The sequence below is a fragment of the Phoenix dactylifera genome, chromosome 7, assembly GCF_051530095.1.
Source record: "Phoenix dactylifera cultivar Ajwa chromosome 7, Ajwa_hap1_PhDact_Kaust_v1.1, whole genome shotgun sequence".
Classification (NCBI taxonomy): domain Eukaryota; kingdom Viridiplantae; phylum Streptophyta; class Magnoliopsida; order Arecales; family Arecaceae; genus Phoenix; species Phoenix dactylifera.
The window spans coordinates 22555186-22581261 of record NC_143196.1 but is presented as its reverse complement, the minus strand read 5'-3'; the positions used below and the strand labels follow the sequence as shown (position 1 = coordinate 22581261).

At 41.6% G+C, this 26076-nt stretch overlaps 1 long non-coding RNA gene and 1 pseudogene across 2 annotated transcripts; one reads left to right on the top strand and one right to left on the bottom strand.

Moving 5' to 3' along the window:
• The first annotated feature begins 1843 nt into the window (after positions 1–1843).
• Positions 1844–25415, top strand: LOC149753178 (patatin-like protein 2; annotated as a pseudogene). Its single transcript, XR_016395950.1, has 5 exons — positions 1844–2063; positions 11708–11870; positions 16679–17000; positions 24849–25010; positions 25106–25415. The product of XR_016395950.1 is annotated as a patatin-like protein 2 (transcript).
• LOC149753179 (uncharacterized) lies at positions 22688–24706 on the bottom strand. The gene is made up of 2 exons (XR_016395951.1): positions 24379–24706; positions 22688–23498 (listed from the first exon to the last, which is right to left on the bottom strand). It is a non-coding gene; the product is annotated as an uncharacterized LOC149753179 (long non-coding RNA).
• Positions 25416–26076: the final 661 nt, after the last annotated feature.

The window sequence follows — 26076 nt, the reverse complement described above, 5'->3', positions numbered from 1 at the left end:
ATTTTTATAGATTACCAAATAGGTTACTCATGGATATCCGAAAATATTAAATTACTGGAATATAGCATACCAAACTCGATAATCTTAGAGCATCAAGGATCAAAATATTCTAGGATAAGAATCACCAATGATCTAAGATCATCTTGGTGATCCCATTTGGGTCACCAAACGCCACCTAAAGGAAAAGGAGAGTCTTTATTAACTACACTATAATAACAATTAAGTGTAAAGTTACCAATTGTAAGATTATTTTGATTATTAGTACTTAAGTTAACTAAAGAAACTTTGTTTAGTTAACTTTGTTTGACTAAATTTACGAAATCTTTGTTTTTCTCCCTACGAAAGTAATAAGATCACTAACAATATGCTATGTTCAATCTTTGAATTGTGAACTTCCTAGCGAAAGAAATGTGTTAGAAAAAATGTGAAGAAAGTTTAGGAGTTCATCTGTGCTGCTACGTACTGATGCATCTGGCTAGAATAAAAATTTATAATTTTCTTTCTACTAATAATATGCTACTTGTTGGATTTCAAAGAATATATGGAAGCATTTATTACTGTACAGCACGGCAATTAGAAATTTATAGAGTTTCGTCTTTAATTGTCAACTTCCTACCAAAAGCAATGTGCTAGAAAAATGACAAATTAAGGGAAAACTTGGATTTTATTTATACTTAATTTAGAGTTTTAACATTAGCTGAGGAAGGCTAGTAGGAAGCATTCAAACTCTTTTAAGCTTAATTTACCCGATTGTTGCGAGAGAGGGGCACTAGCATATGCTAATTACTCTTATTGGTTTGTTTTGTTTTTTCAACCTTCCTCTCCTCACATCCGCACCCTCTTTCTCCCTCTTTTCTAGTCTTACCTTGGTGGAGTTCCAAGGCTGTACCGTTTATTTTCCCAGTAAAAGCTGTTTAGACCTCTCCATCTAACTTTTGCTCTTAAAACTATAAGAACAAGAAAAGGAGGTGAATTCATACATAACTCCAAATACTGGTCTGCTCAAGAGAATCTCTTAAGATGGTGCATGGATAAGCCCAAGTCAATATGTTTACCATGTTCTCTTAATTTCGCATTAATTTTTTGTTGGAAGGAAATAAAACCCCCAAAAGACTACTAACCGTACTTAATAAACATAGAACTTCAAAAAAATCTTTTAAATAAAAATAGTTATTAAACGAAGTCAATGATGTGCATTATCAACATAAAAGAATTTAAAATGAAGAACTGATCACAATATTGAAGGAGCGACATTCAGACACACCCGCATCACGTAAGATAATTGATCCAAGCACCTATCAAGATCAACTTCCTCAAATGAAATTAAACTAGTCCCATCTTTAACATTCTTTTGACATCTACTTCCTCAAAATTTGTAACATCCAACATATCGTTTTTTGAGGAGAAAGTAAGGGGAATATTGGAACATCTACCATATCTTGAGGATCCTAATTACCCTTCACCAAGCATCGACATAATTTAAATTTAGGTTTTTTTCTTTTAATTTCCCTCAAAATGGCTATCCTTTACAAATGCACAACCAATGCATGATGAAATAAATATATTCACTGTCTTAATTAATGTGAGGAAAACGTGCCTTCAAGGACATATGAAGATGAGCAATGTGTGGAACTTGATAGAGCACGGGGGAAGCAAGATGTCACACCAAATAATATAGCAACCTTCATTTGAGGGAAGAGGGAATTGATGTAGTGGTGCCGCTGTTGCCTGTGAAGGTGGGGAACTGTCGACTAAACCCATTAATGTCCCAACAACATTACCAATTTCCAACCTTCAATATAAACACAATAAACTTCCACCATTCTCCACCAGCCATCAGCAATTGGTCTAGAATTTAAGTGTGTTTCGGGGGCTCGTTCTGGCCTTTTATCTAGGCCCAACTGGGAGGGCATGGAAAAACCTTGAACTAGTCCTTTTGACCTACAGCTTGTATTGCTAGGAGCCTTCTCTTTGGGTGGACGAGTGCCTGTGTTCTAGTATTCTCCACTTGTAACCGAATGCTATTGCATCAGCATCAACAGAACCCTCTTGTCCATTTTCAGGTTGGTGTCCTAATTGTGCACTTTCAGCTATCACACTTGCACTATTATCAACTACAAGATCATCCCACTTCCAAAATAACATTAGGCCGTGAAACTAGCTCAACACTAATGATTTCAGTAGTAGAGAAATGTGCTTTAGCATCTTATGTTCCATGAACTTGATTAGATACATGAGTCTTAACATTTCTATTTCATGAACTTGGAGAAATTCACCTTTCTTGGGAAGGTAATGCTGAGATTTCTATCTTTGCCTCATTGAAAATTAACTTCTCTAACCAACAGATTAGGTTGGAAGAGTCCTTGTTGAGATGATGTGGTCATTATAGAATGAAGATGAAGGAGAAACACATGCTCTGGTAACATACTGATAGTGTAGAGTTAAAACGAATACAGATCCAATTTTTTTTAATAAGGAAAGAAAATACCCATGTTGAATGATCTTGTTTGTAAAATAATTATCAAAGATCCGAATTGAGTTAAATAGAAGATGTTTTAGCTTTGCCTGTCACTTGAATGAATCGACGTGTCACGCCCCGAGCCCGAGGCGCGGCAGACGCCGCACGCCCACACGGCGGACCGCACAGGCGTGCAAGGCAGCAGATCATATCAAAACAGATACAGCTATTCAAAGATGACATAATTATTTAAATTGTTCAAAAGCAGATTTACAAAATTTCAAAATAGCATATGCCAACATAATTTAAATGTCCAAACTAAACTAACTAAAATGTCAATAACTGAAGGAATCGTCGGAAAATCTAACGCACTCCCCAATCCCGTGTGATCAAGCCTCTGGATCTGAAAAATAAAGAAAACAGAATAATGAGCTACACTAGCCCAGTAAGCAACAAAATACCCCAGAGTGGGGTCAGAGCATATCAGATCAAAATATAGGATAATGTCTGGAATAAATCATAAATAACATCATTTGTTGTTTTCAAAACTTATTATCATTTTTCCAAAAACTCTTATACCAGAATCTCAACATAATAGGCTACGGCCACGTAACCCAGTGGCATGGGTTGCACAAGGTGCCAAACACCACTATTAGTATGCACCGGTGGTACGGTGTCTAAATACCACTATTCTAATCACCGGTGGTACGGTGTCCAAATACCACTATTCTAATCACCGGTGGTACGGTGTCGAAACCGGTTCCTCACAGATTACAAGTCGACAGGGCCAACGTATAATCCCCATTGGCGGGGCTAGAACAGAACAGAACAGATCATAGCCATGCTGAGAATACATATATATAAAAACAGATTTCATAAATTTTCCAATCATAGTTTACGGATTTCAAAGCATAATTTTCAGAAATTTAACATGCCAGACCCATTTTACTAAATACAAAACATATTTCAGAATTTAATCTATTTATCAAATAATTTAGAAATCACACTCGAAGTATTAAGTTACTTACTTCTTTTCGCTTGATTCCTACTTCAGATAGACGGATCAGGTTCACCTGTTTAAATTTAATTAATTCCTTATTAATTTCAGAGCTAAGCAAAATCCAAAAATAATACTATTGGTCACGGCCCAACAGGGTCCAGAGTTGGCCCATAATGGGCATGGCCAGATAGGGCCCATATTGGGCACGGTCCAATGGGCCCACATAGACCCAGCTAAATAGGGCCCCCAAGGTTGGCTTCTAACTGGTTTATTTATGCAATAAAATTTATTGCAGGGACTAATACTTAATTACAGGGTACTGTTCTATAATAAACTTTAGTGGAGGGACCAATCAAATATACTTGGGGAGCCTTATGTAATAATCTTTCTTATAGGGACCAAACATAAATTACAGAATACCCTTTTTGTGAAATAATATACTGGCAAGGGCTTATCTACAAAATTTCATTTATTGGCCAAATGGGTTTGGATTCCGGGTTCGGGTTTGGGTTCGGGTTTCGGGTTCGGGTTCGAGCTCCGGGTTCAGGTTCAGAGTTGAACTGGGTTTCGGGTTTGGACTGAGTTTCAGATTTGGACTGGGCCCACAAAAGGGTACGACCCAAATAGGGCCCGGACTAGGCTGAACTGGGCCCGATTTGGGCCCACAAAAGATTATGGCCCATCTGGGCCCAACACTATTGAACTGGGCCCAAGTTGGGCCCACAGTGAACCAGGCCCAAGTTGGCCCAGTTCGGCCCACGATGGGCCTTCATCTTCCCCAAACTCCCCATGGACAGGGGAGATGGGTACCAAGAGAAGGGAGAGGGGAGAGGGGAGAGGGCTGGCTAGGTGGCCGAAGGCCACCCCTCGGTTGACGGCCAGCCGGCCGCGGAGGCGGCCGGCGGCCGCTGTGACGGCTAACGGGGAGGAGGGCAACCGAGATGATCTCGGTTTGTAGGGGCGAAACAGAGGAGAAATCAAAGGTAAATGGCAACGAAATGAAGAGCCAAAGAAGAGGCCTACCGGTGGACTGGAGGCGGCAGATCCCGGCCGCAGGTGGCTCAGTTCGGCGGTCAAGTGGCGGCGATGGCGGTGGGGCTCTCCGACAGGAAGAAGATTTCAAAACAGGGGAGACTCGCGACGGGGTTTCGGACAGCGCTCGGCCGGGAGGGCACGCCGGTCACCAAGGAGAGGAGGAGGAGGGAAGGAGGGAAGAGGAAGGGGAGGAGACGGAGGAGAGGGAGGAGGGCTCGGGTGATCTCCGAAGGAGGAGGAACGGGGGTTTTATCACCCCATTTCAACGGCTCTCCGTTGCGGGAATTGCGGCGGAGGCGAAATCAGCGGCCGTGCGTGCGGCCGCGAGGTGGACGCGGGACGACCGCGGTGCAGCCGCGGGATGCCCGTGGCGTCTCTGCGCCCGAAGAAGAAGGAGGGGATCGCAGACGCGATCCCCTGCTACGCCCCTTCCAAAAGAGGCGTTGGGCTGAAGTCGGCTAGGGCTGCCGGCTTCAGCCCAGTATCTCACATTCTCTCCTTCTTAAGAAAATTTTGTCCTCGAAATTTGAGAGATCTAGGCCTTTCAAATTTAGAAATGCTCAGCCTATTGAGTAATACAAATCCAAGTTCTCATTCTCCTCGGTCAAAATCAGTGATAGATAGCTTTAGATCAATTATCAAAACTTTCATATAAACTCGCAAGATTAACACTAGATAAGTGACTAACTAAAATCTCAGACTGAAATTATCATCTTGATGCATGTTCACTCGAGATCGGATCAGGATCGATTCACAATAGGATTGACTAAAATTAGTTGTGTTTGGGATAGAACTTGAAATAAAATGAATTTGATGCTCATATTATGGTAAGGAGCTGATCCCACAATAGATAATGACCAACCTTAGAGTCAAATCATTATATTGCTAAGAATATGATTCGCAAAATGAACATGTACTGATGATCATTAGGTAGCAATGATTTATCTCAAAAATGATTTGCATCAAATCACAAAAGCAAGTCTGGATAGACAAAGTATTGATACTATGATTCAATATGCCGCAAAGCTTTTAACTTAAATTTATAAATCATAAGATGGAAGCAAATAATGCATGGTTTATTCCGATACTTAACAAATTAGACCATATTTAATCAATAATCAACCAATCTTGGTCATGATATCCTCAAATTTTTCTTAGCATACCCAAAAATAGCAAAGTCTATCCAAGAGATAACATAATCTTATCATGATTGACCTGAGAATCAATAGCATGCACCTTCCCTTATTAACAAAATCTTTCATTATTGAACAACATAGTCTTTCATAATAACATGTTACCAAAACACAGTCAATATTTTTGACCAGTTTAAATTGACTCAGTCCATCATACTTTCGCTGCGCAACTCTGATCAATATTCTCCAAAATTTCTTAATGATCCCAGATCATCAACATTTTTTTTTTTTTATCCAAGCAAAATTTTATCCTTGCTTTCCAAGTACACTAGGTCATGATTAACCCTTGAGATAGTTGTCGTATTTGTACCATCGTATAATCAAGTAATCATATTCTAGATCCAAATTTGAACTAAGCCAATTCTAGTTTCCCTTGACAATTCCATTATACAAGTTAATATTTATTCTAAGCTTTGTTAATTAAAAGATTCTAGATTAACTTACTCAGGAGCTTACTCAATCATCCCGAATCTTTTCTTTTAGGCTAAACTTATTTGGGCCTCTCATAAAATCCCACTTGCATTTCTCATATGGTGATACAAAATCCACAATCAACTCACAGCCTTGATTAATAAATATTTAACTCACACAAATCTAATAATCTGGTTCAAAGATTTACAAGAAATTCCTCCAAGATATAAGCTCTATGATTTTTCATTGAGATCAATTCCTTAAATAAGTAAAATATTTTTTTATTTGCAATACTGCAAACATTTCGGAATCTTGTAAACTACTAGACTTAGAGAATCTATTCAAAACACCACAAACTCATTAACTATTTCATCCCTTTAATAATAGTTCCCATTTTTTTTTTAATATATATATTGCAGATAAAAGAATCTACTAATAACACAATGATATCCATATTGATCAAAATCAGAAACACTATACTTTCCAACGAAATTTTTCATTAACAAGAAAAACCATCAAGAACTTTTCCAAATCAAAGAGGACCTATTTTCGACCAACCCAAAAATATTTTAATACTCTAATATTCTCAAGACGTACTAATTGACTTCCCATCAAAATACCAATCTTAATTGTAAAACGAAAAGATATAAAATTTCAAGTCCCAAGTAGAGCCAAAGAAGAACTCTTGAGTCTCATCCTTAAATATATTTTACTTATATATAACAATTTCATGTTTGATCCGACTACATATTTTAACCTCGAAGAATATCATAAAATCTCTCCTAGTTCAAGCATTAGACAACTTCCTATGAACGAAACTTAACTTGCCACCAAATAATTAACTTCAAACTAGAAGTAATATCCACAATACCTGATATCAAGTTGAACTTCAAAAATAATTACATTGCACGATAATATTCCATGATTAACATTCCTTCACTTAATTTAGTCAAAATCTAATTAATCATAACTTGAAATACAAATTGCTCTACCAAGAATACTCTCGGAATAGCTTATTCACACTTCGGTTACGACCATAATTAGGTTTCATTCTAATTTTAGCATTTCAAAATTATGATAAAATAACTCAAATTTATCAATAACAAAAGCAAATAAATGCCTTCGTCTAATGGCCTAATGTCCACCCATCTCTCAAACTTTCCGATGAATCCTAAAGATCCTAAAACTTAAGCTCCATCTGACTATTTCAAACACAATCCCTAGGAATCTGAAATCTGAGCTCTGATACCACCAAATCTGTCACGCCCCGAGCCCGAGGCGCGGCAGACGCCGCACGCCCACACGGCGGACCGCACAGGCGTGCAAGGCAGCAGATCATATCAAAGCAGATACAGCTATTCAAAGATGACATAATTATTTAAATTGTTCAAAAGCAGACTTACAAAATTTCAAAATAGCATATGCCAACATAATTCAAATGTCCAAACTAAACTAACTAAAATGTCAATAACTGAAGGAATCGTCGGAAAATCTAACGCACTCCCCAATCCCGTGTGATCAAGCCTCTGGATCTGAAAAATGAAGAAAACAGAATAATGAGCTACACTAGCCCAGTAAGCAACAAAATACCCCAGAGTGGGGTCAGAGCATATCAGATCAAAATACAGGATAATGTCTGGAATAAATCATAAATAACATCATTTGTTGTTTTCAAAACTTATTATCATTTTTCCAAAAACTCTTATACCAGAATCTCAACATAATAGGCTACGGCCACGTAACCTAGTGGCATGGGTTGCACAAGGTGCCAAACACCACTATTATTATGCACCGGTGGTACGGTGTCTAAATACCACTATTCTAATCACCGGTGGTACGGTGTCCAAATACCACTATTCTAATCACCGGTGGTACGGTGTCGAAACCGGTTCCTCACAGATTACAAGTCGACAGGGCCAACGTATAATCCCCATTGGCGGGGCTAGAACAGAACAGAACAGATCATAGCCATGCTGAGAATACATATATATAAAAACAGATTTCATAAATTTTCCAATCATAGTTTACGGATTTCAAAGCATAATTTTCAGAAATTTAACATGCCAGACCCATTTTACTAAATACAAAACATATTTCAGAATTTAATCTATTTATCAAATAATTTAGAAATCACACTCAAAGTATTAAGTTACTTACTTCTTTTCGCTTGATTCCTACTTCAGATAGACGGATCAGGTTCACCTGTTTAAATTTAATTAATTCCTTATTAATTTCAGAGCTAAGCAAAATCCAAAAATAATACTATTGGTCACGGCCCAACAGGGTCCAGAGTTGGCCCATAATGGGCATGGCCAGATAGGGCCCATATTGGGCACGGTCCAATGGGCCCACATAGACCCAGCTAAATAGGGCCCCCAAGGTTGGCTTCTAACTGGTTTATTTATGCAATAAAATTTATTGCAGGGACTAATACTTAATTACAGGGTACTGTTCTATAATAAACTTTAGTGGAGGGACCAATCAAATATATTTGGGGAGCCTTATGTAATAATCTTTCTTATAGGGACCAAACATAAATTACAGAATACCCTTTTTGTGAAATAATATACTGGCAAGGGCTTATCTACAAAATTTCATTTATTGGCCAAATGGGTTCGGATTCCGGGTTCGGGTTTGGGTTCGGGTTTCGGGTTCGGGTTCGAGCTCCGGGTTCAGGTTCAGAGTTGAACTGGGTTTCGGGTTTGGACTGAGTTTCAGATTTGGACTGGGCCCACAAAAGGGTACGACCCAAATAGGGCCCGGACTAGGCTGAACTGGGCCCGATTTGGGCCCACAAAAGATTATGGCCCATCTGGGCCCAACACTATTGAACTGGGCCCAAGTTGGGCCCATAGTGAACCAGGCCCAGTTCGGCCCACGATGGGCCTTCATCTTCTCCAAACTCCCCATGGACAGGGGAGATGGGTACCAAGAGAAGGGAGAGGGGAGAGGGGAGAGGGGAGAGGGCTGGCTAGGTGGCCGAAGGCCACCCCTCGGTTGACGGCCAGCCGGCCGCGGAGGCGGCCGGCGGCCGCTGTGACGGCTAACGGGGAGGAGGGCAACTGAGATGATCTCGGTTTGTAGGGGCGAAACAGAGGAGAAATCAAAGGTAAATGGCAACGAAATGAAGAGCCAAAGAAGAGGCCTACCGGTGGACTGGAGGCGGCAGATCCCGGCCGCAGGTGGCTCAGTTCGGCGGTCAAGTGGCGGCGATGGCGGTGGGGCTCTCCGACAGGAAGAAGATTTCAAAACAGGGGAGACTCGCGACGGGATTTCGGACAGCGCTCGGCCGGGAGGGCACGCCGGTCACCAAGGAGAGGAGGAGGAGGGAAGGAGGGAAGAGGAGGGGGAGGAGACGGAGGAGAGAGAGGAGGGCTCGGGTGATCTCCGAAGGAGGAGGAACGGGGGTTTTATCACCCCATTTCAACGGCTCTCCGTTGCGGGAATTGCGGCGGAGGCGAAATCAGCGGCCGTGCGTGCGGCCGCGAGGTGGACGCGGGACGACCGCGGTGCAGCCGCGGGATGCCCGCGGCGTCTCTGCGCCCGAAGAAGAAGGAGGGGATCGCAGACGCGATCCCCTGCTACGCCCCTTCCAAAAGAGGCGTTGGGCTGAAGTCGGCTGGGGCTGCCGGCTTCAGCCCAGTATCTCACACGACGTCCATAGGTCAATGTTATCAGGCCTCACCAATGAAACGGAGAGTACTGAATAAACAACATTAAGAAATAGTCATATCTTTGATCATATACTAATCAGATTTTTTGACTCTTTGAGTTTGGTTATTACTCTAGAATGTTGCAACTGAAGTATATTTGTTTCTTCGTAGTTTACAAGCTTTGTTTGTTCATAGATGCATTCAACTTTGCGCTCGCAATCATTTAAATATCTCAAGACAGAGTTTAAGATTCAAAGACTCTCCACGGAGTCTAAATGTCACCAATGCACCACATTGAGGAATCCATGCTGAGGAAACTACTAGAAGTACTACAAGGCAGAAGAGTGTAAATCCATAATACCGAGGGGCCACATATTGAAGATGCCAATGAAGACGCCAAATTATAATAAAAAAAGTTAAATGCTGTGATAACCTGGAAAAAAAAACATCTTTTGAATTAATAGACAGTTAATAAGTACATTATATTTTGATCAGAATGCAGAGGGCATGCTACTTAGAAGTGAATCTTTCAACATGTAGAACCTTTTGAGAACAAAAATGTTTTTGTTCTGCTTGACTATCAAATAGTAGCCGATATCATGATAATGTTTCTTACCTAGTTTGTTGTATTCTGGGTGTGCGGCAAGATAATTTGGTCCAAGTCCTTCTTCATCTACAACATTACTCTGACAAACTACATAATAATATAAATTTAAAATCTGAGAATAGAGGTTCATCAGCTAACACTGAAATGTGAAGGAAAAAGCAAAAGTCAATACTGATTTATTTGAAAAATAGCAAGAGAAAAGGTCTGCACATACGAGGGACAACATTTTCTACTGACATGTGTAACTCCATTGAGACTTCATGTATCAATCATTCATTGTTCATCAGTAGCTTTGTGCTATCTATAATCAACAACATGTCTATAGGGTTTCTAAAGATAAATTAACAGCTACATTTTGTTTTGAGTCCTCCTTCCTTTGTCATGTACTGTTTAGTGAGTTTGAGGAAAGTCATATATAAGTCACTTAACTGGATTATTATCATTTCAACATTTTTTTTTTCTTGCTCAATGTGATTTTTTACAGCGATTCTCTGATAGGTCTACCAAGCTAAAATATTCGTGCTGATAATGTTCTATCGTCTTTTCTCCTCTAAAAATTGAAAAATTTTGACCATATCTCTTGTGTTGTTATAATCCAATGTCAATTAATTTGGGATTCCTTTTCCTTTTATGAGCATATGGGCGGCATCGAAATGCATATTTATGTTGAATCAGTTACAATATGATGCCCACACGCATTAATTTGTTCTTGTGTGCCCGACACTAAATCGATGTTCCACATTTGAATATTCTAACCAGTGTGAAACAAGAATATCTGGATATTCTTAATTGTCTATCTCATTGCCCTCCTTCAAATAATTTTGCTGGAATGCTAACTTGATCTTCCTTGGTCAACAAAAGATAGATTAACATCAATTCAAACTAAGGTCATGCAATCCACCTAACTTCCAATGTAATGTTTCCTACCTACAAGTCTCTGGGGACATCTTACGCTTTACCTTAATTAAGAACATTTTGGAAGTGGATATGGTATGGTCATAATGATAGATTGGCGGCTGACGACCACACGCTTATACGAGCATCGAATTCTTGAGGAGGCCATAGAGGACGTAGTTGATAGTTTACTTGGACCAGAACTCAAGAAGCATGATTGATGAATTATTCTTCTATAAAAGTACATTCTGATATGCAGAATTCTATCAGCACAAAATTGAAAGTACTTAGAAGCACACTGTTTGTGTTGAGAATTTCCATCCTAATTCATACTTACAAAGTTCAGAACAAAATGAGAAAAAGCTAGGCCAACTGATAACAAAGTAGATAAGCCCTATCTCTTATCATTTTGGTCAGTTATCCATTAATCTTATGTATCTAGCTGAAATTTTGCAGGTGAAGCGTAAGAGCATTCTGAATGCACAGCTCTCGGACATCTGCATTGGAACTACTGCAGCACCCGCGTACCTCCCAGCCCATTACTTTGAAACCAAGGAAGCCAAAGGGAACGTGAGAGAGTTCCACCTTATTGATGGAGTTGCTGCTGCTAATAATCCATTATGTACGCATCAAACCATGATGAAGAAATTATTAGCTCATCCATCATGTATCTGAACAGCACGGTTACAACGTTTCAAACTGAAACGTTTGAACAGTTAAAACGGATTCTGGTGCTGTAACTGTTAGCTCACCAGAATCCGTTGGGAAACCATCTCACTGTCTTACGCTCTATATAAACCCATGTAACTCAATGATTCGGGTATGGAAAAGATATCATTACTATCATTCTCTCTCAGTCTTCTCTATACAATCTTCTTCATGGTATCAGAGCCAAAGATCCTGTGAGCTCTCTCTATTGTTCCCATATCAGAATGGAAGATATCTAACAACTGATGTCAGAGAAATCAATCAATCTTGAAGTTCATCTACCCATGATCTCTCCCGGGTCTGTGCATGCCACAGGAGCTGCTGAAGACTTCCAATCTCAGGATGGTCAAGTTATCCCTCCGAAGCTCAAATTCTTACTTAATCAGATACGATCCTTAGTACCAAATCAGCTTACCTCTGACAACTATCTCACATGGAGATCTCAAGTCATCAGGATCTTCAGAGCCAGTGGTTACTATGGCTTCCTCGATGGCTCATCCACACCCACCAGAATATCTGGTACCTTAGAGTCAACAGTATCCGAAACATGGTTCTTCACGGATCAATTTCTTGCCACAGCACTGAACTCCATCATTTCCTCCTCTGTTCTCCCATATGTAATTAATCTAGAGCATTGCTATCAAATCTGGGCAGCTTTGGATTGCAGATTAAACTCTGCTACTAGAACCCACATCATCCAGCTCAAAAATGAGCTGCATAATATCAAGAAAAGAGATCTATCAATGTCTCAATACCTTGACGAAATTAGATCCAAAGTTGATGCATTAACTGCTGCAGGGTCTCAGATTGATTCAGAGGATGCTGTCCTCTATGTTCTCAATGGGTTGCCACCTACGTATGACTCATTTGCAACTGCTATTCGGACTCGATCTTCCTCAATCTCCCTGGATGAACTCTATGCACTTCTCTGTAGTGAAGAAATTATTCTATCCACTAGGGACAGAGAACAACCATCTCCAGATTCCACATTTGCTCTAACTGCTGTTCAAGGACGAGGTCGCAGTGGCAGATTCTTCTCAACATTCAGAGGTGGCGGTCGAACTAGATCATTTCCCAGAACTGGTGGCTGGACCTCTCCAGGACGAGGCAACAGTGGCCGGTCCATCATCGAATGTCAGATTTGTGGAAAGCGTGGACACTCTGCTATACATTGTTGGTATCGCTTAGATACCAATTACACCGGGAAAACTACATCATCTGGTCATCAGGCACTCTTCACTGCTCCGTTCCCAGCAGCCCCTTCCTCTGGCAATTGGATTCTCGATAGTGGAGCCACTACTCACTTAACAGCAGATGCTTCACAAATCAACCATCCAGCACCCTTTCATGGCTCGGAGCAGGTCTCAATTGGGAATGGAGAATCACTTCCCATTCATCACTCCGGCACTGGTATTCTTCCCACCCCGTCTCACATCTTCCATCTTTCTCAAATTCTTCATGTTCCTGCCATCTCCCACAATTTACTGTCAGTTCATAAACTTGCTGTGGATAACAATTGTCTTCTTATTTTTGATTCCACTGGTTGCATTATCAAGGACAAACACACCAACCAGACACTCTTCCAAGGACGATGCACTGAGGGACTGTATCCGATCCCATTCACCTTTGCTCAGCAGTCTTCTCAGCCTTCAGTTTCATCCAAAGCACTTCTGTCCACTCCTTCTTCCATCAATCTCTGGCATTCTCGTCTGGGGCACCCGGCTGACTCCGTCATCTCTCATATTGCCAAACACTCTTCCGTTCAAAGCTCCAGGAATCCAGCTGCTGTGTGTTCCACCTGCTGTATGGCCAAGAGTCACAAGCTCTCGTTTCACTCCGTGGGCATCCTCTCCAAAAATCCTTTGGAACTTATTCACTCCGATGTATGGGGACCTTGTTCCATTCCTTCTGTCACTGGGTTCCGTTATTACGTTTTATTCCTAGATGATTTTTCCCGCTTCAGCTGGGTCTATCCTATGTTCTCTAAATCAGATGTATTCCATCACTTTGTACATTTTAAAAATCTGGTTGAGAAACAATTTTCTACCTCTATTAAGATCTTCCGGTCTGATGGTGGTGGTGAGTTTAATAACCACAACTTTCACACATTGTGCTCCTCTTCTGGCATTATTCATCAATTTTCCTCTCCTCACACCCCTGAGCAGAATGGCTCTGCTGAGAGGAAACATCGCCATATTTCTGAAGTGGTCCGCAGTCTTCTTATCCAATCTTCAGTCCCTGCCAAATTCTGGACAGATGCTCTGCTCACAGCGGTTTTTCTCATCAACCGTCTTCCATCCCCATTACTTCATCATAAGTCTCCTTTCGAAATCCTGTATCATAAGATTCCTGACTATAGCATTCTTAAAACCTTCGGCTGCCGTTGTTTTCCCTGGCTTCGGCCCTATGCACGCACCAAACTCTCTCCCAGATCCATTCCATGCATTTTTCTTGGCTATTCCACTCGCCATAAAGCATACAGATGTTATTCTCCTACAACGGGCAGAATGTTTATCTCTCGCCATGTTAGGTTTGATGAGACCCACTTCCCGTTTTCCCAACAAGCTACCACTTCTCCTTCTTCCACTGTCCCACTACCTTTCACTCTTCTTGTTCCTGCATCTTTGTTATCTTCATCAAACATTCAGTCATCTCCTTCTACTACTTCACCCATTGTCTTACCACCACCCACCTCTTTCAGTTCTTCATCATCACTCTCCGCGTCCTCTTCTCTTACACCAACCTCTGTCACATCCTCTCCCTCTCTTCCTGGTTCTATTCCTCCCACAAAGCATGCTTCAACACACCACATGATTACAAGATCCCAAACAGGCTCTCTTAAACCCAAACAGATACTCTCCTTGCTCAGTCACTCCACTGATTCAGAACCTACGTGCTTCACTATGGCTCATACCAACCCTCAGTGGCGCTCAGCTATGTCCGAAGAGTTCAATGCTCTTCTTGAGCAGGGGACTTGGGAATTGGTTCCTAGGCCTTCGAACCAACAAGTTCTGGGCTGCAAATGGACATTTAAAATCAAACGTCACTCCGATGGTTCCATTGCTCGCTATAAAGCCAGGCTTGTTGCTCAAGGTTTTCATCAGCAGTATGGCATTGACTATTTTGAAACATTTAGTCCAGTGGCCAAGTTCCAAACTATTAGGGTTCTCATTGCAATGGCCACTACACTCTCCTGGACCATTCGACAAATTGATGTGTCTAATGCCTTTTTACATGGGAAACTAGATGAGACTGTATTCATGGAACAACCAAAAGGATTTCTTGATCCTCTCTACAGTAATCATGTTTGCAAATTGAAGAAAGCTCTCTACGGGCTCAAACAAGCTCCCAGGCAGTGGTTTGCTACCTTCACATCCTCCCTGGTTCAGCTTGGGTTCACAATCAGCACAGCTGATCCTTCGCTTCTCTTATTTCATCAAAATTCCATCTCTGTCTATGTTCTCGTATATGTCGATGACATTCTTATAACAGGAAATAGCAGTACTGCAATTACAAAGCTTATCCTTCAACTAAGCAATCAATTCAAGATTAAAGATCTTGGAGTTCTGTCCTACTTCCTGGGGATTCAAGCTCTCTACTCAAATGCTGGAGTTGCTCTCAATCAGTCCAAATATGCTCAGTCTCTTCTGCAGAAGGCTGGGCTATCAGAGTGCAAACCTGTGTCTGCTCCTTTATCAACCAAGCAACACTCTTCGGTGAACTCTGCCCCATTCTCTAACCCAGAGCTCTTCCGCAGCTTGGCCGGTTCACTTCAATATCTCACTATCACTAGGCCAGATATTACCTTTGCCGTCAACTACATCTGCCAGTTCATGCATTGCCCTCTTGAGGTTCATTATCAAATGCTCAAACGGATCCTCCGTTATATCAAGGGGTCAGTAGATCACTCACTTCATTACACGCCCGGCTCATTCGATCTCTCTGCATTCAGCGACTCTGATTGGGCAGGGGACTCATCTGATCGGCGGTCCACCACTGGTTATTGCATATTCCTTGGATCAAATCTCATCTCATGGATCGCTAAGAAACAACCCACTGTTGCACGGTCCTCTACTGAAGCTGAATACCGGGCTTTGGCAATCACCACATCCGAAATCATCTGGCTCCGACGTCTTCTTCATGAGCTGCAACATCCGGCCACTACATCCACAGAACTGTTTTGTGACAACATCTCCGCTTTATCTCTAGCTACGAATCCCGTCTTCCATGCTCGCACGAAGCATATTGAGGTTGACTACCACTTTGTGAGGGAAAAAGTTCAGTCCAAGGAAATTCGTCTTGCTCATATCTCCACTGAGGACCAACCGGCAGACATCCTTACCAAAGCTCTTCCTGTTCAGCGGCATCTTCGCCTCTGTACCAAGCTTCGAGTTCTACCCCAGAACTCAGCTTGAGGGGGGATATTAGCTCATCCATCATGTATCTGAACAGCACGGTTACAACGTTTCAAACTGAAACGTTTCAACAGTTAAAACGGATTCTGGTGCTGTAACTGTTAGCTCACCAGAATCCGTTGGGAAACCATCTCACTGTCTTACGCTCTATATAAACCCATGTAACTCAATGATTCGGGTATGGAAAAGATATAGAAATCATTACTATCATTCTCTCTCAGTCTTCTCTATACAATCTTCTTCAGAAATTTGATTATGATTTATGGATTGATGGTGCTAAGCTTTCTAATTCTGAACTTTCAGGCATTGATTGCGATTGGAGAAGTAACGAAGGAGGTGCACTAAGGGAACCCGGATTACTTCCCCTACAGACCTATGGATTATCGCAAACTTCTACTTATATCATTAGGGACCGGTTCAGCAAAGGTTGAAGAAAGGTACGCTGCAAAACGTGCAAGCAAATGGGGAGTTCTGGGGTGGTTGCTGAGTGGCGGATCCACGCCATTGGTGGATGTGTTTATGCAATCAAGTGCTGATATGGTTGACATACACATTTCAGTGGTCTTTCAGGAGGCTCTCCGGTCTGAATCAAATTATCTTCAGATTGAGGTATGAACATGTGATCAGTAAAGCATTAAAAAAAACTGGCTTGTTTTGCTATAAATGAAGCCTTATATGTCATGCATGCTCTTGAATGGAAACGCAGGATGATACTTTGAGCGGGACTGTATCTTCTATTGATGTCACGCCCCGAGCCCGAGGCGCAGCAGACGCCGCACGCCCGCACGGCGGGCCGCACAGGCGTGCAAGGCATCGGATCATATCAAAGCAAATACAGATATTCAAAACTGACATAATTATTTAAATTTATTCAAAAGCAGTCTTACAAAATTTCAAATAACATATGCTTACGTAAGTCAAATACTTTAATCAATCTAACTAAAGGACCAATAACTGAAGGAATCGTCGGAAAATCTAACGCACTCCTCAATCCCGTGAGATCAAGCCTCTGGATCTGAAAAAATGGAGAAAATAGAATAATGAGCTACACTAGCCCAGTAAGCAACAAAATACCCCAGAGTGGGGTCAGAGCATATCAGATCAAAATACAGGATAATGTCTGGAATAAATCATAAATAACATCGTTTTGTTGTTTTCAAAACTTATTATCATTTTTCCAAAAACTCTTATACCAGAATCTCAACATAATAGGCTACGGCCACGTAACCCAGTGGCATGGGTTGCACAAGGTGCCAAACACCACTATTATTAAGCACCGGTGGTACGGTGTCCAAATACCACTATTCTAATCACCGGTGGTACGGTGTCGAAACCGGTTCCTCACAGATTACAAGTCGACAGGGCCAACGTATAATCCCCATTGGCGGGGCCAGAACAGAACAGAACAGATCATAGCCATGCTGAGAATACATATATATAAAAACAGATTTCATAAATTTTCCAATCATAGTTTACGGATTTCAAAGCATAATTTTCAGAAATTTAACATGCCAGACCCATTTTACTAAATACAAAACATATTTCAGAATTTAATCTATTTATCAAATAATTTAGAAATCACACTCGAAGTATTAAGTTACTTACCTCTTCTCGCTTGATTCCTATTTTAGGTAGACGGATCAGGTTCACCTGTTAAAGTTTAATTAATTTCTTGTTAATTTCAGACTAAGCAAAATTCAAAAATAATACTATTGGACATGGCCCAACAGAGCCCAAAGTTGGCCCATAATGGGCACGGCCTGATAGGGCCCATATCGGACTCGGCCCAATGGGCCCGCATAGACTCGGCTAAATAGGGCCCCCAAGGTTGGCTTCTAATTTGTTCATTTATACAATAAGATTTTTTTGCAGGGACTAATACTTAATTACAGGGTACTATTCTATAATAAAACTTGAGTGAGGGGACTAAATAAATATAGTTGGGGGTCTTTATGTAATAAATCTTTCCTATAGGGATCAAATACAAATTACAGGAGTCCCTATTTCTGAAATAGCATACTGCCAAGGGCTTAACTGCAAAAAATCTGTTTATTGGTCAAATGGGTTTGGGTTTCGGATCCCGGGTTTCGGGTTCGGGTTCCAGTTCAGGTTCAGGTTCAGGTTTGGGTTCGGGTTCGGGTTCGGGTTCGGGTTCGGATTCTCGGGTTCGATCTGGATCCAAGTTGGGCCCATGGGGGTATTGCCCAACTGGGCCCAACCGGACTGGACTGGGCCCAAGTTGGGCCTGCAATGGACTGGGCCCAATGGCCCAATTTGGCCCGTGATGGGCCTCCTCCTTCCCCAAACTCCCCCCCACGAATAGGGGGAGAAGAAGAGACGGAGGAGAGAGGGAGGTGGCCGGCGGGGGTGGCCGGCTTGGGTGGCCAGGGGCCACCCCTCGATCGACTGCCAGCCAGCCGCCATGGCGGCCGGCGGCGTTGCAGGGACCGACGGGGAGGAGAAGCAACCAAGATGATGATCTCGGCTGCTTGGGCTGAAACAGAGGAGAGGAGGATCTCGACGGAGGAGGGCTTACCGGCAGTCGACGGAGGTGGCAAATCCCGGCCGAGGGAGGCTCGGTCCGGCGTCAAGCGACGGCGGCGATGTTTGAAGCCGAGGGGTTGGATCTCGGAGCAGGGGAAGCTCGCGGAGGGGATCCGGGCGGCGCTCGGTCGGGAAGACACACCGATCGGAGAGGAGGAGGAGGGAAGGAGGAAAGAGAAGGAGGAAGAGGGCTCGGTTTGCCCTAGGGAGGAGGATTTGGGGGGTTTTTATCACCCCCCTCGTGATGGCTCTCCGCCGCGAAGATCGCGGCGGCCGAGCGAGATCCGCGGCCGCGGTTCGGCCGCGGATGAGCTGGAGGGGGGGGGGTGCCGCGGGACTAGCGACATCCCCGCCCCGATCATCCCCGGAAGAGCCGGAGAGGATCGCAAATCGCGATCCTCTGTTCCGGCCTTCCAAAAAGAGAACGGGACTGAAGTCGGCAGGGGCTGCCGACTTCAGCCCGTGTCTCACATTCTCTCCCCCTTAGAAAAATTTCGTCCTCGAAATTTAACATACCTTAGCTTGCAAAAAGGTCCGGATATTTTTCCTTCATCTTGTCCTCCAGCTCCCACGTGGCTTCACGTTCTGAGTGATTGCTCCACTGGATCTTAACATAAGGAATCGTGTGCCTCCTCAATACTTGCTCTTTTCTATCAACCACATGTACAGGCTGCTCAGGATATGTCAAATCTTCTCTAAGCTGCAAAGGAGCCACTTCTACCACATGGCTCATATCTGGAATATACTTTCTTAACATAGAAACATGAAAAACGTTGTGGACTCCAGACAGTGAAGGTGGGAGTGTCAATTTGTATGCCACAGCTCCTACTCTTTCCAGAATCTCAAAAGGGGCCCACATAGCGTGGACTAAGTTTTCCGCGTATTCCAAATCGCATCACCCCTTTAACTGATCAAATAAGTCATCAATTTTTGGTAGAGGATACTTGTTCTTTATTGTTACTTTATTTATCTCTCGATAATCAATACATAATCTCATACTACCATCCTTCTTCTTTACAAATAAGACTGGGGCTCCCCAAGGTGAAACACTAGGTCTGATGAAACCCTTATCAAGAAGATCCTGCAACTGCTCCTTTAATTCTTTCATTTCAACTGGAGCCATTCTATAGGGGGTCTTAGAGATTGGTGTGGTACCAGGAATCAAATCAATTGCAAAATCAATTTCTCTATCTGGTGGCAAGCTAGGGAGGTCTTCCGGAAAGACATCGGGGTATTCATTTACTACTGGGATATCTTCAAATCTTTGATCTGACTGTCTAGTGTCAACCACTGTGGCAATATATGCCATACTCCCCTTTCTAAGTAGTCGCTTAATTTGCATAGCAGAAATAATTCGAGGGGAGGTATATGCACCACTGTCGATGAAGCTGAATTCAGTATCTCGAGGGATCTAAAATTTTATCCGCTTTTCATGACAGTTAATGGTAGCAAAGTGTGATGCTAAGTAGCCCATACCGAGAATTATGCCAAAGTCATGCGTATCTATAACTATCAAATCAGCAGGCAAGTCTTTACCTACTATCTGAACCGGACAAGTCTTGCAGACCTGATTACCCATCATCCCACTTCCAGCAGGGGTGTTAACATGCAAATCATACTCTAACAGCATGCAAGGTAGATCATGTTTTCGCACAAATATCGATGACATAATGAATGTGCAGCACCAGTATCAAATAGTATATAAGCATAAACAGAAGCAACCGGTAGTGTGCTGATCCCTCAAAGGATAATGACTAACCTTAGAGTCAAATTATTATGTTGCTAAGAATATGATTCACAAAATGAACATGTACTTATAATCATTAGATAGCAACGATTTATCTCAAAAATGATTTGTATCAAATCGCAAAAGTAGGTCTAAGAAGGCAAAGTATTGATACCATGATTCAATATGCCACAAAGCCTTTAACTTAAACTTATAAATCATAAGATGAGAGCAAATAATGCATGGTTTATTCAGATATTTAACAAATTAGACCATATTTGGTCATCAATCAACTAACCCGAGTCATGATACGTTCAAATTATCATTATTATTATTATTTTCTTAGCATACCCAAAAATAGCAAAGTCTATCCAAGAAATAACATAATCATATCAGGATTGACCTGAGAATCAATAGTGTTCACCTTTCCTTATTAACAAAATCTTTCATTATTGAATAACATAGTCTTTCATCATAACATGTTACCAAAACACAGTCAATATTTTTGACCAGTTTAAATTTACTCAGTTAATCAAATTTCTGCTGCACAACTCAGATCAATATTTTCCAAACTTTCTTATTAATCCCACATCATCAGCAAATTTTTTTTTTTTAATATCCAAACAAAATTTTATCCTTGCTTCCCAAGTACACTAGATCATGATTAACCCTTGAGATAGTTATCGTATTTGTACCATCATATAATCAAGCAATCATATTCTAGATCCAAATTTGAACTAAGCCAATTCTAGTTTTCCTTAACAATTGTATTATACAAGTTGATATTTATTCGAAGCTTCGATAATTAAAAGATTCTCGATCGATTAACTTACTCAGGAGCTTATTTAATCATCCCGAATCTTTTCTTTTAGGCCAAACTTATTTTGGCCTCTCATGAAATCCCCCTTGCATTTCTCATACGGTGATACAAAATCCATAATCAACTCATAGCCTTGATTTATAAATATTTAACTAACAAGAATCTAATAATCTGGTTCAAAGATTTACAAGAAATTCCACAAAGATATAAACTCTATGATTTTACATTGAGATCAACTCCTCAAATAAGTAAAATATTTTTATTTGTAATACTGCAAACATTTCAGGATCTTGTAAATCTACTGGACTTTAGAGAATTTACTAATAACACAATGATATCCATATCGATCAAAATCAAAAATACTATACTTTTCAATGATTTTTATTTTTATTTTTATTTTTTATTTTCTTTCAAGCATCAAGAACTTTTCTAAATCAAGCAAGTCCTATTTTCGACCAACCCAAAAAAAATATTTAAATCCACCAATATTCTCAAGATTACTAATTGACTTTCCATCAAAATATCAATCTTAATTGTTTTAAGTCTCAAGTAGAGCCAAATAAGAATTATTAAGTCTCATCCCAGAGTATATTTTCCTTCTATATACGAGCTCCATGCATGATCCACATACAGATTTCAATAAATATTTTCTAGTCCAAGCTTTAAACATCTTTTTATAGATGAATCTTAAATTGCTACCAAAATAATTAACTTCAACTAGAAGCAATATTCACAGCGCCTGATATCAAGTTAAACTTCCCAAATAATTACATTGCACGATAATAACTCATGATTAATATTCCTTCACTTAATTTAGTCAAAATCTAATTAATCATAACTTGAAATACAAGTTGCTCTACCAAGAAAACTCTTAGAGTAGCTCATTCACACTTTGGTTACGACCATAATTAGGTTGCAGTCTAATTTTAGCATTTCAAAATTATGATAAAATAACTCAAATTTATCAATAACAAAAGCAAATAAATGCCTTCATCTAATGGCCTAATGTCTACCCATCTCTCAAACTTTCTGACGAATCCTAAAGATCCTAAAACTTAAGCTCCATCTGACTATTTCAAATACAATCCCTAGGAATCTGAAACCTGGCTCTGATACCACCAAATCTGTCACGCCCCGAGCCCGAGGCGCAGCAGACGCCGCACGCCCGCACGGCGGGCCGCACAGGCATGCAAGGCATCGGATCATATCAAAGCAAATACAGATATTCAAAACTGACATAATTATTTAAATTTATTCAAAAGCAGTCTTACAAAATTTCAAATAACATATGCTTACGTAAGTCAAATACTTTAATCAATCTAACTAAAGGACCAATAACTGAAGGAATCGTCGGAAAATCTAACGCACTCCTCAATCCCGTGAGATCAAGCCTCTGGATCTGAAAAAATGGAGAAAATAGAATAATGAGCTACACTAGCCCAGTAAGCAACAAAATACCCCAGAGTGGGGTCAGAGCATATCAGATCAAAATACAGGATAATGTCTGGAATAAATCATAAATAACATCGTTTTGTTGTTTTCAAAACTTATTATCATTTTTCCAAAAACTCTTATACCAGAATCTCAACATAATAGGCTACGGCCACGTAACCCAGTGGCATGGGTTGCACAAGGTGCCAAACACCACTATTATTAAGCACCGGTGGTACGGTATCCAAATACCACTATTCTAATCACCGGTGGTACGGTGTCGAAACCGGTTCCTCACAGATTACAAGTCGACAGGGCCAACGTATAATCCCCATTGGCGGGGCCAGAACAGAACAGAACAGATCATAGCCATGCTGAGAATACATATATATAAAAACAGATTTCATAAATTTTCCAATCATAGTTTACGGATTTCAAAGCATAATTTTCAGAAATTTAACATGCCAGACCCATTTTACTAAATACAAAACATATTTCAGAATTTAATCTATTTATCAAATAATTTAGAAATCACACTCGAAGTATTAAGTTACTTACCTCTTCTCGCTTGATTCCTATTTCAGGTAGACGGATCAGGTTCACCTGTTAAAGTTTAATTAATTTCTTGTTAATTTCAGACTAAGCAAAATTCAAAAATAATACTATTGGACATGGCCCAACAGAGCCCAAAGTTGGCCCATAATGGGCACGGCCTGATAGGGCCCATATCGGACTCGGCCCAATGGGCCCGCATAGACTCGGCTAAATAGGGCCCCCAAGGTTGGCTTCTAATTTGTTCATTTATACAATAAGATTTTTTTGCAGGGACTAATACTTAATTACAGGGTACTATTCTATAATAAAACTTGAGTGAGGGGACTAAATAAATATAGTTGGGGGTCTTTATGTAATAAATCTTTCCTATAGGGATCAAATACAAATTACAGGAGTCCCTATTTCTGAAATAGCATACTGCCAAGGGCTTAACTGCAAAAAATCTGTTTATTGGTCAAATGGGTTTGGGTTTCGGATCCCGGGTTTCGGGTTCGGGTTCCAGTTCAGGTTCAGGTTCAGGTTTGGGTTCGGGTTCGGGTTCGGGTTCGGGTTCTCGGGTTTGATCTGGATCCAAGTTGGGCCCATGGGGGTATTGCCCAACTGGGCCCAACCGGACTGGACTGGGCCCAAGTTGGGCCTGCAATGGACTGGGCCCAACGGCCCAATTTGGCCCGTGATGGGCCTCCTCCTTCCCCAAACTCCCCCCCACGAATAGGGGGAGAAGAAGAGACGGAGGAGAGAGGGAGGTGGCCGGCGGGGGTGGCCGGCTTGGGTGGCCAGGGGCCACCCCTCGATCGACTGCCAGCCAGCCGCCATGGCGGCCGGCGGCGTTGCAGGGACCGACGGGGAGGAGAAGCAACCGAGATGATGATCTCGACTGCTTGGGCTGAAACAGAGGAGAGGAGGATCTTGACGGAGGAGGGCTTACCGGCGGTCGACGGAGGTGGCAAATCCCGGCCGAGGGAGGCTCGGTCCGGCGTCAAGCGACGGCGGCGATGTTTGAAGCCGAGGGGTTGGATCTCGGAGCAGGGGAAGCTCGCGGAGGGGATCCGGGCGGCGCTCGGTCGGGAAGACACACCGATCGGAGAGGAGGAGGGAAGGAGGAAAGAGAAGGAGGAAGAGGGCTCGGTTTGCCCTAGGGAGGAGGATTTGGGGGGTTTTTATCACCCCCCTCGTGATGGCTCTCCGCCGCGAAGATCGCGGCGGCCGAGCGAGATCCGCGGCCGCGGTTCGGCCGCGGATGAGCTGGAGGGGGGGGGGGGGGGGTGCCGCGGGACTAGCGACATCCCCGCCCCGATCATCCCCGGAAGAGCCGGAGAGGATCGCAAATCGCGATCCTCTGTTCCGGCCTTCCAAAAAGAGAACGGGACTGAAGTCGGCAGGGGCTGCCGACTTCAGCCCGTGTCTCACAATTGATGTCTCCACGAAGGACAACTTACAGGATCTCGTTAAGAGGGGTGACCAGTTGTTGAAGAAACCAGTCTCAAGGGTGAACCTGGAGACTGGTGCGTTTGAAACAGTAGGGAATGGAGAAGGAACAAACGAAGATGCTCTTAAAAGGTAGAGAGAATCATTTCTGTTTGTTCCTACCTTCTTTTAACAACTTAGATTTGTGACAAAAAGATTAGTTGAACCTAATTGGTGTATATTTGCAGGTCTGCTAAACTCCTTTCACATGAAAGAAGACTTCATGAGTCAAGATCCCCGCATGTGAAAACGCCCAGAAAACATTAATGAGCATCGCTCGGTTACTGTAACTTCATGAAATTTTTCCTTTCTTGACGGGAGAAGAAGCCAACTGTACACTGTATGCAAGCAATATACGTATTCATGGTGGATGCAGTTAGTTCATGCAATCCAAGAAATAGTAGCATTGTGATACTGTAGGCAAATTTGCCAGAAGGAAAGTTCTGTAGATTAGTACATTTTTAAAAGGCAATATAATTCATTCATTCTATTATAAAAGTCCTGTGTAACTATTAATGATTGTTTTGCTGAAGCTGGACTCTCTCTCTCTGTCTCTCACTCTCACTCATATGCATTAGAGGTGAAGACCTAAAGTCCATGGAAGCAACAAATTAAAAGCTCTCTCTTGATTCAACCAATTATATGAATATAGACATATAATCAGGCTAGCTTGAAAAGGTGCCCGTATGTAAAATATTCAATTTTCTGAAATGTAATGAGTTTGCAATACAAAAAAAAATTAACCCTCTTTGAAGGTTAAGAAATGCAATCCATCATCAAATCTCCCGTCTTTAAAACTAACTGCAAGTTTGACAACTATATCACTTGGATGATATTGGTTTGGTTCTCTGTATTGCTAACAAAGTTGTCAAAAAGAAGAACAAAGAATCGATAGAATATGCCTTGAAGTAGAGATCTTCAAAATAAAAAACCAAGTATCTTGAGAATCAAATCCAAATATGAGAAGGAAATTATTGGTCTTCTTAGCTTCAAATGAAATGTGCAGAAGATATACATGTCAACCGTTTCATGCAAAGCTAACAGGACTTAGAAAACCAAATAGCATTGGAAGATTATCAGGACAACTGCTTGATGAATGCAAGGCATAGAAAAGCTTGCACAAAGATCCTAAAACTAATACAGATTCTTGCATAAAGAT